Source organism: Bidens hawaiensis, unplaced genomic scaffold, assembly GCF_021521415.1.
Source record: "Bidens hawaiensis isolate Kalapana, Puna unplaced genomic scaffold, B.hawaiensis_p1.1 tig00012724_1, whole genome shotgun sequence".
NCBI classification, from domain to species: Eukaryota; Viridiplantae; Streptophyta; class Magnoliopsida; order Asterales; family Asteraceae; genus Bidens; species Bidens hawaiensis.
In genome coordinates, this window is record NW_027492052.1 from 75,942 (window position 1) to 92,668 (window position 16,727).

General features: G+C 37.8%; 5 pseudogenes; 3 read left to right on the top strand and 2 right to left on the bottom strand.

Annotated features, from left to right (window-relative positions):
• Window positions 1–2,145: 2,145 nt before the first annotated feature.
• LOC143541912 (anthocyanidin 3-O-glucosyltransferase 2 pseudogene) lies at window positions 2,146–3,730 on the top strand (annotated as a pseudogene).
• A 2,790-nt stretch (window positions 3,731–6,520) lies between these two features.
• On the top strand, window positions 6,521–8,067 carry LOC143541911 (anthocyanidin 3-O-glucosyltransferase 2 pseudogene; annotated as a pseudogene).
• Window positions 8,068–8,405: 338 nt separating this feature from the next.
• On the top strand, window positions 8,406–9,851 carry LOC143541914 (anthocyanidin 3-O-glucosyltransferase 2 pseudogene; annotated as a pseudogene).
• Window positions 9,852–10,996: 1,145 nt separating this feature from the next.
• On the bottom strand, window positions 10,997–12,505 carry LOC143541913 (anthocyanidin 3-O-glucosyltransferase 2 pseudogene; annotated as a pseudogene).
• A 2,065-nt stretch (window positions 12,506–14,570) lies between these two features.
• LOC143541915 (anthocyanidin 3-O-glucosyltransferase 2 pseudogene) lies at window positions 14,571–16,057 on the bottom strand (annotated as a pseudogene).
• Between the last annotated feature and the right edge of the window lie 670 nt (window positions 16,058–16,727).

Here is a 16,727-nt window from a genome sequence, read left to right on the forward strand (position 1 = left end):
AAAGCCTCCTACACATCAATTCGATTGATTAAATCATCAATTTTTGATCAATTTGAAGATTCTTGATGTTCAACGATGTTCTATTTTGATTTTGATTTTTACTTTTGACTTTTGAGATTTCATACTTTAAGCTCTCACTCAGGTTTAAAAATTGAATGCAATAGAACGAGGAGTTCAGAATTTAGAGCAGAATCAATTTGTGATCGATGGATTTGATCACAATCAAGTTTTGGCTTATTTACGAAACTGTCACAGCGTGTTTTGTAATCTAACGCTCTGGATGGTCGTGTACGTAATGTACGATAAGCTATTCTTGTATAATAACCCACCCACATATATATATATATATATATATATATATGATTAGGTTCATTTCAGAAGTGTTTCTTATTGCGAGAAGTGCGAGAAGAGATTCTAACCAATCACATAATTTTTTTTTATTTTCTGGTTATTTATATATAGGGTATATTAGTGAAATATAAAGTATTTTGTTTTGTAACTCATGCTCATTAATGGTTTAATAATTAATGATAAGTTACTAGCAAATGTTAAGTTACAAACTATTATTATTATCATTATTATTATTTTATTTCATCTTAAATTTGATCATCATTAGAATCTATTTGATCTAAAATCATTATGTTTCTAAAGCATGGCTAATTATTTTTTGATCACCATTAGAATCTATTTGATCTAAAATCATTATTTTTCTAAAACATGGCCAATTATTTTTCTAAACTTTATTTGCATTTATTATAGATAGTTTTACATCATGTGGTTGAACTCTAGTTCTTAGGAGGGTTATTGTAATTCATGATATTAGGTTTTGGATTAAAATCTCTTGTAAACATCTTGAGATTAGGTTGTGTGTCAAAGCCTCTAGCGAATTGATTATTCTTATTATCTTCGTTTTTTGATTCAACTGAATTTTGTCTCAGGGAATCTTGAATCGTCTTGGGCATATGCTCATCTTTCACATTACACTTCTCCAATATTCTTCTGGTTGTGTTCTTGCATTAGAAACGCTTGCAATCTAACCATTAAAAAAGAAATCAAATATACAAAAAAAAAAAAGATAAATTCAAATAACTTAACTACTATGTATGTCTTTCAAGTCAAACATTAGCAAAATATGAAATTTTACCAGAAGAAGTGTGAACAAAACCCAGAAAGTGGTGAGAGAGAGACATTTTTGTTTTGTGTGGTGAGAGAGAGACATTAGCAAAATAGTATTACTCTATGGATATTTATAAATAGAATAATTTAGTTGAGCAATAAATACTTGCGGTGCCAATTGACATGTGTCATATGAGCATTTTGAATAAGCAAGGCTGGCTATGAGGTAGGGCCGGGTTGTCAACCGACCCCGCCTGACACACCAATAAGCACGAATTATTAATATTATTATCTTTTAAAATTATATATATATTTTTAAAAGAAAAATATGTATTTTTAACATTTAAACATAATTACTCAACTAATTTAAGATTAACATCAAATTTTTTTCATTAACAGTCCAAAAATTTTCACGATTTTCACGGCCTTGTGAATAAGTGAGTAATCACATTAAAAATAAATGTATGTAACAGAGAATTAATGATTTAGGAGAAAGGTAAAATAATATTATATGGACTAAATTAATGATATTGCATGAATATTATTACTTTAACTGAAATATAAATTGGATGTGGCTCAATGATGAGCACTTACTTTACTAGTGAGAGGTAAGGGGTTTAAACCTCATTATCACCAATTTATATGGGAGATATGAGGGAGGGATGACCCTGACTTGCTAGGGTTTGAGTCCTGATCTTACCCGTTTTTACCGGCTCCTCGCTATCGTGCCGTTTGGCGGGCGTGGGGGTCGGGTTTTATCCGGCTCCGTCCGTCCTGACTCAGGGGCCACGTACGGAGAACCCGACGTTACTTAGTTGGTCATTCAAAATAGATATATATATATATTGTAACTGAAATGCATACTTTCTTTTAATAAATTCAGCCATTCAAAAGAAAACAAAACTTTAATTTTATAAATAATTAATGTCTGTAGTATGAACATGAAAATTATGAATGCAGTTTTAATGCATATTACTTTGATAATACCTTGGGAATATACAAAAAATCATATGGTAATTAATACCCAAATTCATATCTTGACAATAAAGCAAATTTTATTAATGAAATACTAAGATTGCCCATTGCAAATTGCAAATATACAATATAACATTACATGGTGTCCAAAATGATTTAAAAGACTCCATTTAGTTTACATAATTTGATTGAATCAAACCAAACCATCAATGGCAAACCTTGTGTTCATCCCTGCCCCAGCGGTTGGTCATGTAATGTCCGCCATTGAGATGGCGAAAGTACTCGTGAACCGCGATCAAAGACTTTCCATAAACGTTTTTCTCATAAACCCTCCTAGCCCTGTCTCAGCTCTCACGGCCTACATCGAATCATTGGCTAAAAATCCTATCGAACGCATACAATTCATTGAACTCCCTCAAGTGCAAACACCATTAAAGATAGACCCCAATGCCTTCTTGTCTTCCTTGTATGAACTCTTCAAGAGTAATTGCGAAAATGTACGAAATATCGTGGCTGACATGATAAATCAACCTGGTTCGAGAAGGCTCATTGGGTTTGTCGCGTATTCTGCACCAGCATGCTAGATGTGGCTGATGAGTTTAATGTTCCTACATACGTGTTTTACACTTCTAATGCTGCCTTTCTTGGCTTTAACTTGTATTTGGAGACACTATGTGTGGATGAGAACCAAGATGTTATTGATAAGATGGTTAGTGACTCGGAAGGCGAGTTACTTGTTCCGAGTTTTGTTAATCCAGTGCCGATGAAGGCTTTTCCAACGGAGTACCAAACACAAGACGCGTGGGACTTTTTGGGTTGTTCTTTTTGGGATTTGAGAAAGGTTAAAGGGGTCATGGTTAATACATTCTTGGAGTTGGAAACACACGCAATCAAGTCGTTTCCTGACACCAACTTCCCGCCTGTGTATCCCGTGGGACCCGTGCTAAATCTAGACGGGGTGGCAGAAAAAGCTGATGACATGGATGTGATTAGGTGGTTGGACGGTCAACCACCATCTTCGGTGGTGGTGTTGTGTTTTGGGAGCATGGGAATTTTTAATGAGGTCCAAGTGAAGGAGATAGCTCGTGGTTTAGAACAAAGTGGTCACCGATTTGTGTGGTCCCTACGTCGACCTCCTTCACTAGACCAGTCATCGAAAGGGCTCGATGATAATTATGATGGGGTGTTTCCTGACGGATTCCTGGAGCGTACAATGGGAGTAGGAAAAGTGATTGGATGGGCGCCACAGGTGTCGTTGTTGGCACATGAAGCGGTGGGAGGGTTCATCTCCCACTACGGGTGGAACTCGATACTGGAGAGCATATGGTTCGGTGTCCCAATAGCTACATGGCCTATGTATGCTGAGCAAAAATTGAATGCATTTGAAACAATGGTAGAGTTGGGATTGGCGGTTGACTTGAAATTGGATTACAAGATCGACTTGTTTAATCCCGGTGCCAATATAGTCATCGTCAAAGCCGAGGAGATAGAGAAGGGAATAAAGCGAGTAATGGAGGATAACGAGGTGAGAGCAAAAGTGAAAGAGATGAGCAAACTGAGTAGGGCTACAACGGCTGAGGGCGGTTCATCGTATGCTTCGGTTGGCTACCTTGTTGAGGAAATCATGAGTAACATATGACTCAGGATTTTGTATAAGCTATTAGTAGTTATATTCTCAGAAGGTTGAAGATAAGCTAAAAAGCATCACTTTTTATTTGAATTACTAAAGCATTTCATTAGTAATTACTTAATATTTACTGTATTCAATCTGTGTAATACACGGGTTTCAAACCTAGTAAGTTTATATAATGTTTAATTGGAATTTTGTGAAATATCATATATTCAATAGTATAAGACCGGGTTTAATATCTAGAACTTTTGTTTTCTTGTTATATGCTTCGAATCCAAACTTTTTTTGTGAACTTTCATCGTTTATTTCACTTTCGAACACCAAATTAAAAGGATCTCCTAATCGAAAACTTAAATTTATGTTTTTATTCTTCAATTCACACATATGTTCGATGAAAACATAACCCAACTTTATTCACATTTATTATAGATAGTTTTACATCATGTGGTTGAACTCTAGTTCTTATGAGGGTTTCCTTAATTCATGATATTAGGTTTTGGATTAAAATCTCTTGTAAACATCTTGAGATTAGGTTGTGTGTCAAAGCCTCTAGCGAATTGATTCTTCTTATCATCTTCGTTTTTTTGATACAATAGAATTTTGTCTCAGTGAATCTTGAATCGTCTTTGGCATAGGCTCATCTTTCATTACACTTCTCCAATATTCTTCGGGTTCCGTTCTTGCACACAAACACTTGCAATCTAACCATTAAAAAAGAAAACAAATATACAAAAAGGAATTAGATCAATTCAAATAATTTTACTACTGTATGCCTTTCAAATCAAACACTAGCAAAATATGATTTTTTTTACCAAAAGAAGTGAGAACAAAACCAAGAAAGCGGTGAGAGATCGCATTCTTGTTTTGTGTGTTGAAGGCCTTGATGAGATGAATATGATATTATTCATCTATGGGTATTTATAAGTAGAATAATTTAGTTGAGCAATAAATACTTACGGTGCAAAGTGATATGTGTCATATGAACATTTTGAACAAGTTAGAGTAATCACTTTAACAATAAATGTTAATGACATTCATGATTTAGGTGAAAGGTGAAGGTTAGGGCCGTCTTTGAGAATTTAAATACCTTGGCCGAGCCAAAATAAAAAGGCCTGTTGGCCTTAACGGAATTTTTTATTCGCTAATGTACATGGATAAAACTTTTATCGACCGATTTATTATAAGCGGAACCATTCTAAGCATGTAATTATCTCATAAACCATTGGAAGAAAACTTATTTTTAACACCAAAAAACATACATATGTAATATGTATAAAAACGTTTGTGCCCCCAAAACTTATATGCCCCGGCCGATGGTTCGGCTCACACACCCTCCGAGCCTCCCTTGGTAAGGTAAAAGAGCATTGTATTCTAATAGAAACGTATACTCTTTTTTATTTATTTAATTTTATAAATAATTGATGTGTGTAGTATGAACATAAAAAGTTATAAGTGTTATTCGAAGTAAATAAACAAAGAGAATTGAAACTATATTTGATTGAATCAAACCAGCCATCAATGACAGAAGTTGTGTTCATCCTTGCACCAGGGGTTGGTCATATAATGTCCAGCATCGAGATGGCGAAAGTAATCGTGAACCGCGATTAAAGACTCTCCGTAAAAGTTCTTCTCATAAACCCTCCAGGCCCTGTCAAAGCTTTCATCGAATCGTTGGCTGAAAGCACCATCAAGTGCATATGATTCATTGAACTCCTTGTAGTTCAAATGCAATTAAAGATAGACCCCAATTCCTTCTTGACTTCCTTGTATGAACTCATCAAGAGTAATTGTGAAAACGCTAGAAATATCGTAGATGAGAACCTGGTTCGAGTAGGCTAGCTCGTTGGGTTTGTTGTTGATGTATTATGCACCGGCATGACAAATGTGGCTGATGAGTTTAATGTTCCGACATATGTGTTTTACACTTCAAATGCTGCCTTTCTTGGCTTTAACTTGTATATGGAGACACTATGTGTGGATAAGAACCAAGATGCTATTGATCAGCTGGTTGCATGTATTTCCACCCATATTTTAGCTTAAGTTTGAATGACTGAGTAAAAGCTGGTAAGTAATTCTAGTATTCATTTATATAATTATATCCACCCAATTTTATTATCTTAAATATTTTTATTTCGGTCTGAATTTGACATGAATTGATGGTGGTACTTAGCTATTAGGAGTATGAATGAGATAAAGATGTCATTAGTGATAATCAGTCTTAATAACCAAAATAAAGATATAAGAACTTGCAAAACATATACGATTATATATGTACCGGTTTGCTTGCGGCAGTCTAGTCTTTAACAATCAGAATTTAAATAGGAACTAGAGGTTGCATTAATGCTAGTCACCGTGATCATAAAGATCGTGCCTAACACTAAACAAAATTCGTGTTAGGCACCAAAGCTTCCTACTCTTCGTGGGTGAAACTTTTTCAAGTTTATGTGACACTCCTTCCCTAAAAACCGCTCTCACATATACAATATCCAGTCCAATGAGCTAATGGTTCGATTCTTGAACAAGAATATCCTCTGCCTAAGACACTTGGTCATGAATCAAACCTTTTTTTTTGAACAATAGGGTTCTAGAGCAACAATTTTGGAACATGAATATTATTATTTTACCCTTACTAATTAATCTTTAACTGTTTTAACTTCTTTTCATATGTCATATATGATGGTATAAAACAAGGTTAAAAATCTGGATTTTTTTGCTTTGTTATCCAAACTCTTATTTAATGTGGATGCTGAATTTTGGGACCAATGTTCCACTAAAATCTCAACAGTCTGGAATCTATCTTATCTATAGGTCATAGGGAATGAGACATCAACAAAATGCAAGCTTGAACTAAACCAACCGTTAATGGCGAACACCGTTGCAGAGCTAGTGTTCATTCCTGCTCCAGCGGTTGGTCATATAATGTCCACCATCGAGATGGCGAAAGTACTCGTGAACCACGATCAAAGGCTCTCCATAAGCGTTCTTCTCATACACCCTTCTGGCCCTGTCCCGGCTTTCACCACCTACATCGAATCGTTGGCCAAAAACACCATCGAACGCATACGATTCATTGAACTCCCTCAAGTTGAAACGCCGTTAAAGATTGACCCAAAAACCATATTGACTTCTTGGTATGAACTCATCAATAGTAATCGCCAAAACGTCAAAAATATCGTGGCTGACATGATAAATCAACCTGGTTCGAGAAGGCTCGTTGGTTTGTCGTTGACGTATTCTGCACCGGCATGATAGATGTGGCTGATGAGTTTAATGTTCCGACATACGTGTTTTACACTTCTAATGCTGCCTTTCTTGGCTTTAACTTGCATCTAGAAACACTGTGTGTGGATGACCAGAACCAAGAGGTTATTAAGCTGTGCAACTCGGAGAGTGAGGTAGTTGTTCCGAGTTTTGTTAATCCGGTGCCGGTGAAGGCTTTTCCAGCACTCTACCAGACACAAGATGGATTGGACTTTCTGGTAATTTCTTTCCGGTATTTGAGAAAGGCTAAAGGGGTCATGGTTAATACGTTCTTGGAATTGGAAACACACTCTATGAAGTCGTTTTTGGATGCCAACATCCCGCCAGTGTATCCAGTGGGACCCGTACTCAATCTAGACGGTGTGGCAGGAAAAGCTTGATGACATGGATGTGATTAGGTGGTTGGATGGTCAACCACCATCGTCAGTGGTGGTTTTGTGTTTTGGGAGTGCGGGGAGTTTTAATGAGGTCCAAGTGAAGGAGATAGTGTTCGGTTTAGAACAAAGTGGTCATCGGTTTGTGTGATGTCTACGCTTAACTACTCAACTAGAGCAATCATGTGATGACCCAAGAGCACTATTGCCCGATGGGTTCCTCGAGCGCACCAAGGGAATAGGGAAAGTGATTGGATGGGCCCCACAAGTATCATTGTTGGCCCATAAAGCACTGGGAGGGTTCGTGTCTCACTGCGGGTGGAACTCAATACTTGAGAGCTTGTGGTTCGGTGTACCAACGGCTGCATGGCCTATGTATGCTGAGCAGCAAGTGAACGCATTTGAAATGGTGGTGGAGTTGGGATTGGCGGTTGATTTGAAATCGGATTATAAGATCGACTTGTTAACCCTGGCGCCAATATAGTCATCGTCACGGCAGAGGAGATAGAGAGGGGTATAAATCGATTAATGGAGGATAACGAGGTTAGATCAAAAGTGAATGAAATGAGCAAATTGAGCAGGGCGACGGTGGATCAGGGTGGTTCATCGTATGCTTCCGTTGGCTCCCTTGTTCAAGAAATCATGAGTAATATCATATGACTTCGAATTTTGTATCGTTACTTCTAATTATATTCACATATATGTTTTCTAAAGTCAAGTAACAAAAACATAATTACACATTTTATTTTCACCATTATTACAATACTTTAATTAGACATTTTATTATGATAGGTCATAAATAAATTTGTTATGTTTCCATGAATTCATCAACAGTCACTGCAAATACGTTAGAAGTATCGTGGCTGACATGATAAATCAACCTGGTTCGGGTCGGGTAGTTGGGTTTGTGGTTGACATATTCTGCACCGTCTTGATAGATGTCGCTAATGAATTTAATCTACCAACATACGTGTTCTACGCTTCGAATGCAGCCAATCTTGGATTTATAACTATGGATGAAGCATTAAAAAGAAAAAAAAAACTTTAGTTAAGCTAGCCGATAATGTCGAAAACAGTAGCGGAACTCGTATTCATCCCTGCACCAGGGGTTGGTCACATAATGTCCACCATTGAGATGGCAAAAGTACTCGTGAACCGCGATCAACGCCTCTCAATAAACGTTCTTCTCATAATCCCTCTTTACTCTGTCTCTCCTCTCAACACTTACATCGAATCGTTGGTTAAAAACACTATAGAACGCAAACGATTCACTGAACTCCCTCGAGATCAAACATTATTAAAGATAGACCCCAAAGCCTTCCTAACTTCCTTATATGAATTCATCAACAGTCACCGCAAATGCGTAACAAATATCGTGTCTGAAATGATGAATCAAACTGGTTTGAGTCGGGTGGTTGGGTTTGTCGTTGACATATTCTGCACTGGCTTGATAGATGTGGCTGATGAATTTAATGTTCCGTCGTATGTGTTTTACACTTCTAATGCTGCTTTTCTTGGCTTTAACTTGTATATCGAGACGCTATGCGTGGAACATAACCAAGATGATGTTATTGAGCTGAGTAACTCGGAAGGTGACATGGTCGTTCCAAGTTTTGTTAATCCGGTTCCGATGAAAGCTTTTCCAGAGCCGCTCCAGAAACAAGACGGGTTGGATTTTATGAAATCTTCGCTTGGGAAAACTAGAAAGGCTAAAGGGATCATGGTTAATACGTTCTTGGAGTTGGAAACGCACGCAATCAAGTCGTTTCCTGGCACCAACTTCCCGCCTGTGTATCCCGTGGGACCTATACTCAACCTAGACGGTGTAGCTGAAAAGCTGATGACGAGGATGTAATTAGTTGGTTGGACGGTCAACCGCCATTGTCAGTGGTGGTGTTATGTTTTGGGAGTGCGGGAAGTTTTAACGAGGTCCAAGTGAAAGAGATAGCACTTGGTTTAGAACGAAGTGGTCATCGGTTTGTGTGGTCCATACGCCTAACTCCTTATCTAGAGAAATCGTTTGATGACCCACGAGTGCTATTGCCAGATGGGTTCCTCGAGCGCACTATGGGAAGAGGTAAAGTGATTGGATGGGCCCCACAAGTGTCGTTGTTGGCCCATGAAGCAATGGGAGGGTTTGTCTCCCACTGCGGGTGGAACTCAATACTGGAGAGCTTGTGGTTCGGTGTACCAACGGCTACATGCCCAATGACGCTGAGCAACAATTGAACGCATTTGAAATGGTTGTGGAGTTGGGATTGGCGGTTGACTTGAAATTGGATTATAAGATTGACATATTTAATCCCGGTGCAAATATAGTCATTGTGACGGCCGAGGAGATAGAGAGGGGAATAAGGCGAGTAATGGAGGATAAAGAGGTGAGAGCAAAAGTGAAAGAGATGAGTAAACTAAGCAGGGCGACTGTAGTTGAGGGTGGTTCATCATATGCTTCGGTTGGCTATCTTGTTCAAGAAATCATGAGTAACATCATATGAGATACTCAAATCGTCGTTAACTGGTAGAGCATTTGCGGCCGAGAATTGTTGTTTACTTGTTTGAAATGCATAATGTGTTAAATGACTCCAAATGACAACATAATGCTTATAATGCTACATGTCATTTGTTTGTGAGCAATATCAACAAGTTCTAGATGGCTCATATTTAGTTAGTACCCTTAATAATATCAACTCAAAACTTGTTACAAAAAATATATTGTTCACAAACAAATGATATATATATATATATATATATATATATATATATATATATATATATATATATATTTTCTTGCACCATGAACAACCCTTCAATATGTTTAAAATGCTTTGACCATAACTTAAAACTATTTAACTTTACAATTAATGAAAACATAAGGAAAAATGATAACCTTAATGGTCATTACATAGTGAAACCATACTTTTGACTTTCTGAAAGGCCAACTTGATTCAAACTTTAGCATAGTGCCAATAAGAAATTACATTAAATTGATGAATAAATACATTAAATGAATGTACAAATACATAAAATTGTGATATAAAACATGATATTATGGTATAAAAGCTAGAAAAATATGAAAATATGAATGGTCCGATTATGTTATTTTCGGTTGACCAAGGGTAAAAAAATCTTATGGTAGCTTTTGGTTAAGTTTGGTTTGATTTTGTTGGATTTCTGTTTGGTTTCGGCTACGATTCGATTATTGTTCACCCCTAATTAAACATACTTTACAATCCAGAATGATTAGGACTACTAATACTTGTTGCATGCCTTCTATATTATTACTATAGATTATCTAAGAAGTTTGGTGCCACAAGCCTTTCCATTGGCCTAGGTGGCGGGTTATCGATTAGCCACAATTAAGTTTTTTTTGATAGTTTTGATTTAGTTCCACCGTCGTAACGTGTGTTACTGACAACGTTGGGATTTTATCGACGCTTGGATTTTACTATACCCTTTGTTTTGATTATGATGTATGTCCCTTAAAATGGGGAGGAGAATTGATATACTTATTTGATACTATTGGTACCCCTTACTCAACCAAGGTCACACAACTTTTAGTTTGACCAAATTTGACAATTTTTATTCAAAACAATTAAAAATAAAATGACTGAAATCTAAAAGATCTTAACGTACCTTTTGTGTTATCAACATCACCTTATTGAACTTAACAAAAACTAGAAATTATGAAACGTTTCTTATAAAATCTTGAACAAGAGAACCAAATAATAAATACGACGAACCACCCTCAACTATCGTCGATCTACTATTCTGACTCATCTTTTTCACTTTCTCTCTCACCAAATCACCCTCCATTAGTCGTCTTATCCAGCTTTCTATCTCCTCCGCCGTGACTATAACACTTTCTGCCGTGGGGTTAAACAAATCCTTTTTATAATCCATTTTGATCTCAACTGCTAATCCCAGCTCCACCACCATTTCAAACGCATTAACCTGTTGTTCAGCATACATAGGCCATGTTGCCACAGGTACACCAAACCATAAACTCTCCAGCAACGAGTTCCACCCACAGTGTGACACAAACCCTCCAACTGCACGGTGACCCAACACCGCCGCTTGTGGGGCCCACCCTATGACTTTCCCAATTCCAAACGTTCGCTCTAAAAACCCTTTCGGCAAAACCACTCCAGGATCCTCGTAGTCTCTCGTGACTTCTGATAGTTGACCGGCCAGTGCTGGTTGACGTAGCGACCACAAGAAAGGGTAACCGCTCCTCTCTAAACCACGCGCTATCTCCTTAACTTGAACCTCATCAAAACCACCCATACTCCCAAAACACAAGAACACAACCGAGGAAGGCGGTTGATTATCCAACCACTTGATGATGCCATCGTCGGCACCCGAACTACCTTCTAGGTTGAGAATGGGTCCCACAGGATACACCGGCGGGACAATGTAGTCAGAACGCAACGATTCAATTGTGTGTGTTTCCAATTCCATAAATGAATTAACGATTATCGCTCTTACCTCTCTCGGTCTCCGGGCAGATGACAAAACATAGTCTAGAGTTTCTTTCGTCTGGAGCATGATCGGAAAGACCTTCGTTGGCACTGGTTTGACAAATGTTGAAACCGGTATCTTGGTGTCTGAGTGGCTCAAATTAATAACATCTTGGTTCTGATCATCATATAGTGTTTGAATATATAATCTAAACCCGAGATAAGCTGCATTACAAGTGAAGAACACATAGGTTGGAACATTAAACTCATTAGCCACATCTATCATGCAAGTGCAAAACATGTCGATCACAACGCCTGCGACCCGGCCAGGACCTTGTTGACTTGTCATGTCGACCATGATGTTCCTTACGTATCTGCAGTGACTGTTTATGTATTCTTTCAACGAATTTAACGGACCTTTTGAGTCACGAGCGGGTGGGATTTCGCCTTGAGGGAGTTCAATAAAGGATATTTGCTCCATACCGGTTTTAGCTAATGATTCGATGTAGGTGGTGATTGTCGTGCTAGAACCAGTGGTTGGAGGCTTAATGACTAGAACGGTTATGGAGAGACGCTGGTCACGATTCACAAATAACTTTGCGATCTCGACGGTTGACATGATATGACCAAGGCCAGTAGAAGGGATGAATATGAGCTTTGCAACTATATTTGCCATTTTGGTTTTGGTTTATTGCTTAAGGTTTTAGTTTATATAATCTTTAAACTGTTTATAGTATCTTGTGGGTGTTTAGTTATCTACCATTCCTTTTTCGGGTGATGCCATTGCTGCTGGCAAATTGTAGATCCATTCCTATATTATCAAGAGCTTGAGGAATTAAATATTGTAGCCTTACATGTCATCATCTTTCGGCAACAAAAACGTACAACATAATAAGGTATTGGGACCACACTGAACACATAACTCTGTTTTAAGCGAAATCTAGACCGAAGGGGTGAGTCCCTCATCCTAGTTTTAGTCTTTTGAAATCTCTTTTGTTTCTTCATTTGTCTTTTCAGAATTTTGATACCATAACGGTACTAAAAAAATTGATATCAATATGTTGAACAAGTGGATAACTACATGGTACAGACATCGATACGGGTACTCTGTATAAACCTTGAATTTGTATGATACAAAATTGGTTGATTAACGAATAGTTGTTTACTATATTTACTCGTTTCAAGTCATTTATAAAAATCTCTTGGGTTTAAAACCGGTTTGCCGTAATTCACAAAAAAAAAAAAAATCGACGACATGATGTTCTAGCAAACTGCTCAAATATACCGAGCTCTAAGTAACAGTTGTCTTACCAAAATCTGATATAACGGGTTCAACCGGTTAGTACACACCGGTTTTTAAAACACTTTGTGGGACCACTTGACTGAAAAGTTGTTCGCGCCTAACCATATATTCTCTAACACTTGAAAGACTTTATTGTTGCACTCATTTCACATAGGAGTATCAATTCACACTTGGGTTATAATTTCAATTGTTGCACTCCTTTGATACAATGTTAAAATTCATCGCACAAGTTCGACTATGGATGACCACGAAAGTTGAATATGAAGAAGTTGTTGGTCGCTCATATGATTTTAATTGATTTTTCCCTAATTTTGAATTTGTATATATTCTTGTTAACCAATAGAAGACCTAGTAATTTAGCAATTACTCTATTATGTTTAGTTTTATTTTTTTATTTTTATACATTATTGCTATAATAACTTTGTTTACAAACTAACATGCTCAGGGAACATGACCAAGTTATCGCAATCAATGACTCTTGTTGATAGTGTAAGCAGTTTCCCCGTAGCCATGAAGTTTACGAACTCAACGGTGAAGATGCATGGCTGAAAACGCCCCGTTGGTTACCATTTTTTCTGAATGGAAAGCTTGAATAAAGAACACATGCCCGGTTAGAAAAACCTAACGAGGGACGAGACCAAAATTACATGATAAGTAAAACCTTTTTTTTTTCCGAAAGGAAAGCTTGAATAAAGAACAGAGGCGGTCAACCACCCTACCCCCTTAGTGCCGGCCCTGACTTCAGATCTAATTGCCACAAAGTCACCAACGTGCCTACGCCACCAACGTACGTTATAAGGCATCCAAACCGTTTGTCGCTCGAAGTCGCTCGTTGCTTGCTCAGAAAATGCTCGCTTGTGTTTTCACTCGATTGTAAACGAACCTCTCTGCTTGGTTCGGTTTGTAAACGAGCCAAGCAACGAGCAAAGGTCTGCTTGGTTTGGTTCGACTCGAATATTTTTAATTTATTTTATATATAATTATATATGAACAAATATATAAATATGTAGAAAAAACATATAAAATATAAGTATACAATTTTTAAAAAACTTTTCAATCATTCCAATTCCGTCAATTTTATAGTATATTATTAGTTCGATTCAAGTTTTCATAATATTAAAAGGTTGTTTACATGTTCATTATATGTCACTTTAAATTTCTTTCACATAAAAAAAAAATTAAAACCTATTACATGTTTGTGCTCGATTCAATTTTGGCTTATTTCGATTTTCGCTCGGTTTCGAATTTTAGCCATTCGGTTCGGTTGTAAACGAGCCAAACAACGAGCAAGCCTTCACTCGGTTCGACTCGGCTTGTGAACAACCCTAGTACGTTAAGTTGACAACTTTTATTTAAAGCTACTAAATAGAAAAAGGATCAAAATCAAACAAATCTTTATTACTTTTGGTGTTACCAACATCACATGTTAAAACATTAACAAGAAAAACTTGATATTAAGAGACATTTGTTATAACATCTTGAATGAGAGAACCAGTATATGAATACGATGAACCACTTGCCTCCACCAAAGTCGATCTGCTATTCACACTAATCTTTTTCACTTTTGTTCTAACCGTATCATCCTCCATCACTCGCCTTATCCCTCTTTCTATCTCCTCCGCCGTGACTATAATCGTGCCCGCTGAGGGGTTAAGCAAATCCCTTTTATAATCCAATTTAATCTCCACCGCTAATTCCAACTCCACCACCATTTCAAACGCATTAATCTGTTGCTCAGCATACAAAGGCCAAGTAGCCACAGGTACACCGAACCATAAACTCTCCAACAACGAGTTCCACCCACAATGAGACACAAACCCTCCTACTGCATGGTGACCTAGCACGGCCACTTGCGGGGCCCACCCAATGACTTTTCCAATCCCAACCGTTCGCTTTAGAAACCCTTCCGGTAAGACCACTCCAGGATCCTCGTAGTCTCGGGTGACTTTAGACTTTTGATCAGCTAGTGCGGGTTGACGTAGGGACCACAGGAAACGGTGGCCACTCTGCTCTAAACCACGTGCTATCTCCTTCACTTGAACCTCATCAAAACTACCCATACTCCCAAAACACAAGAACACAACCGAGGACGGCGGTTGATTATCCAACCACGCGATGATATCATCGTCTATTGACTTTCTAGCACCGGAACCACCGGACCCACCTTCTAGGTTGAGTATGGGTCCCACTGGATACACCGGCGGGATGGTGGAGTCTGATAATAACGACTCGATTGCGTGTGTTTCCAATTCCAAGAACGAATTTACAATTATTGCTTTGACCTCTCTCAGTCTCCGAGCTGTCGACAGAACAAAGTCCAGACTTTGTCTAGTCTGAACCACGGCTGGAAAGACCTTCGTTGGAACCGGTTTAACAAACGTTGGAACTTGTATCTCGGTGTCCGAGTGGATCAACTTGATAACATCTTGGTTCTGATCATCACATAGTGTTTGAATATGCAATTTAAACCCAAGAAAACCAGCATTAGAAGTGAAGAACACGTATGTTGGAACATTAAACTCATTAGCCACATCTATCATACAAGTGCAAAACATGTCGATCACAAACCCTGCGACTCGACCTGAACCCGATTGACTTATCATGTCGGCCACAATGTTTCTAACATATTTGCAGTGACTCTTGATGAATTCATTGAAAGAAGTTAAGGGATCTTTTGAGTCACTCGGCGAGATTTCATCTTGAGGGAGTTCAATAAAGGATATTCGATCCATACTAGTTTCAGCTAATATTGATCCAATATAGGCATTACTAGCCGAGCTAGAACTCGGGCCTGGAGGCTTGATGATGAGGACGGTTATGGAGAGACGTTGGTCTCGATTCACTAGTAACTTTGCTATCTCGATGGTTGACATGATATGACCAAGGCCAGGAGCAGGGATGAATACGAGCTTTGCAACTATATTTGCCATTTTTGTTTTGGTTTGTTTAATGTTTGATCTTCTTAATTTATGTGCTTGTGAAACTTATATCCACATGGACACTATTGTACATAAAGAGTGGTAGGCAGATACTGAATCTTTTAATGAAGATAAAAGAGTTAAGTGAGAGGCTGAGAGCCATTCAATCTTCTTTTGTAGACTCGTCTGCATTTCACGTCACAAGTTTTTCCATGGCATAAACTTAAAACATAAAAAAAGGCATAAACTTAATTAACACATAAAATAAGTCAAGAGCTGTAAGTTACCTAGGGTGTGCGCGCGGTTTTGAGCTAAAACTGAACTATAAACCAACTTTGAGGTTTTTTTATTTTTCCAAACAATTCGGTTTCGGTTTTTTGGGTTTATGGTTTTCGATTTTTGGGTTTTATTCGGTTTGGATACGATTTTTTCGATTGTGCTAATCAGGCCTACAAAGATACCCAAGATATTGATATTGGATGTTATTCGGTTTTTGATACGGTTTTTCCTATACAATATTGCGGCTCAACCATTTTGAGAGCCCGAAACTAAGTAAAAATGTGTCTATTCTTCAAATTTTCTTGGGTCCGGAGCTTAGATTTTTATTTGAAATGGAACTTACTAATAAGAGACTATAAGTAGGGGTGTTCATCGGATCGGATAACGGATTATTCGGGTTATTCGGTTCGGGTT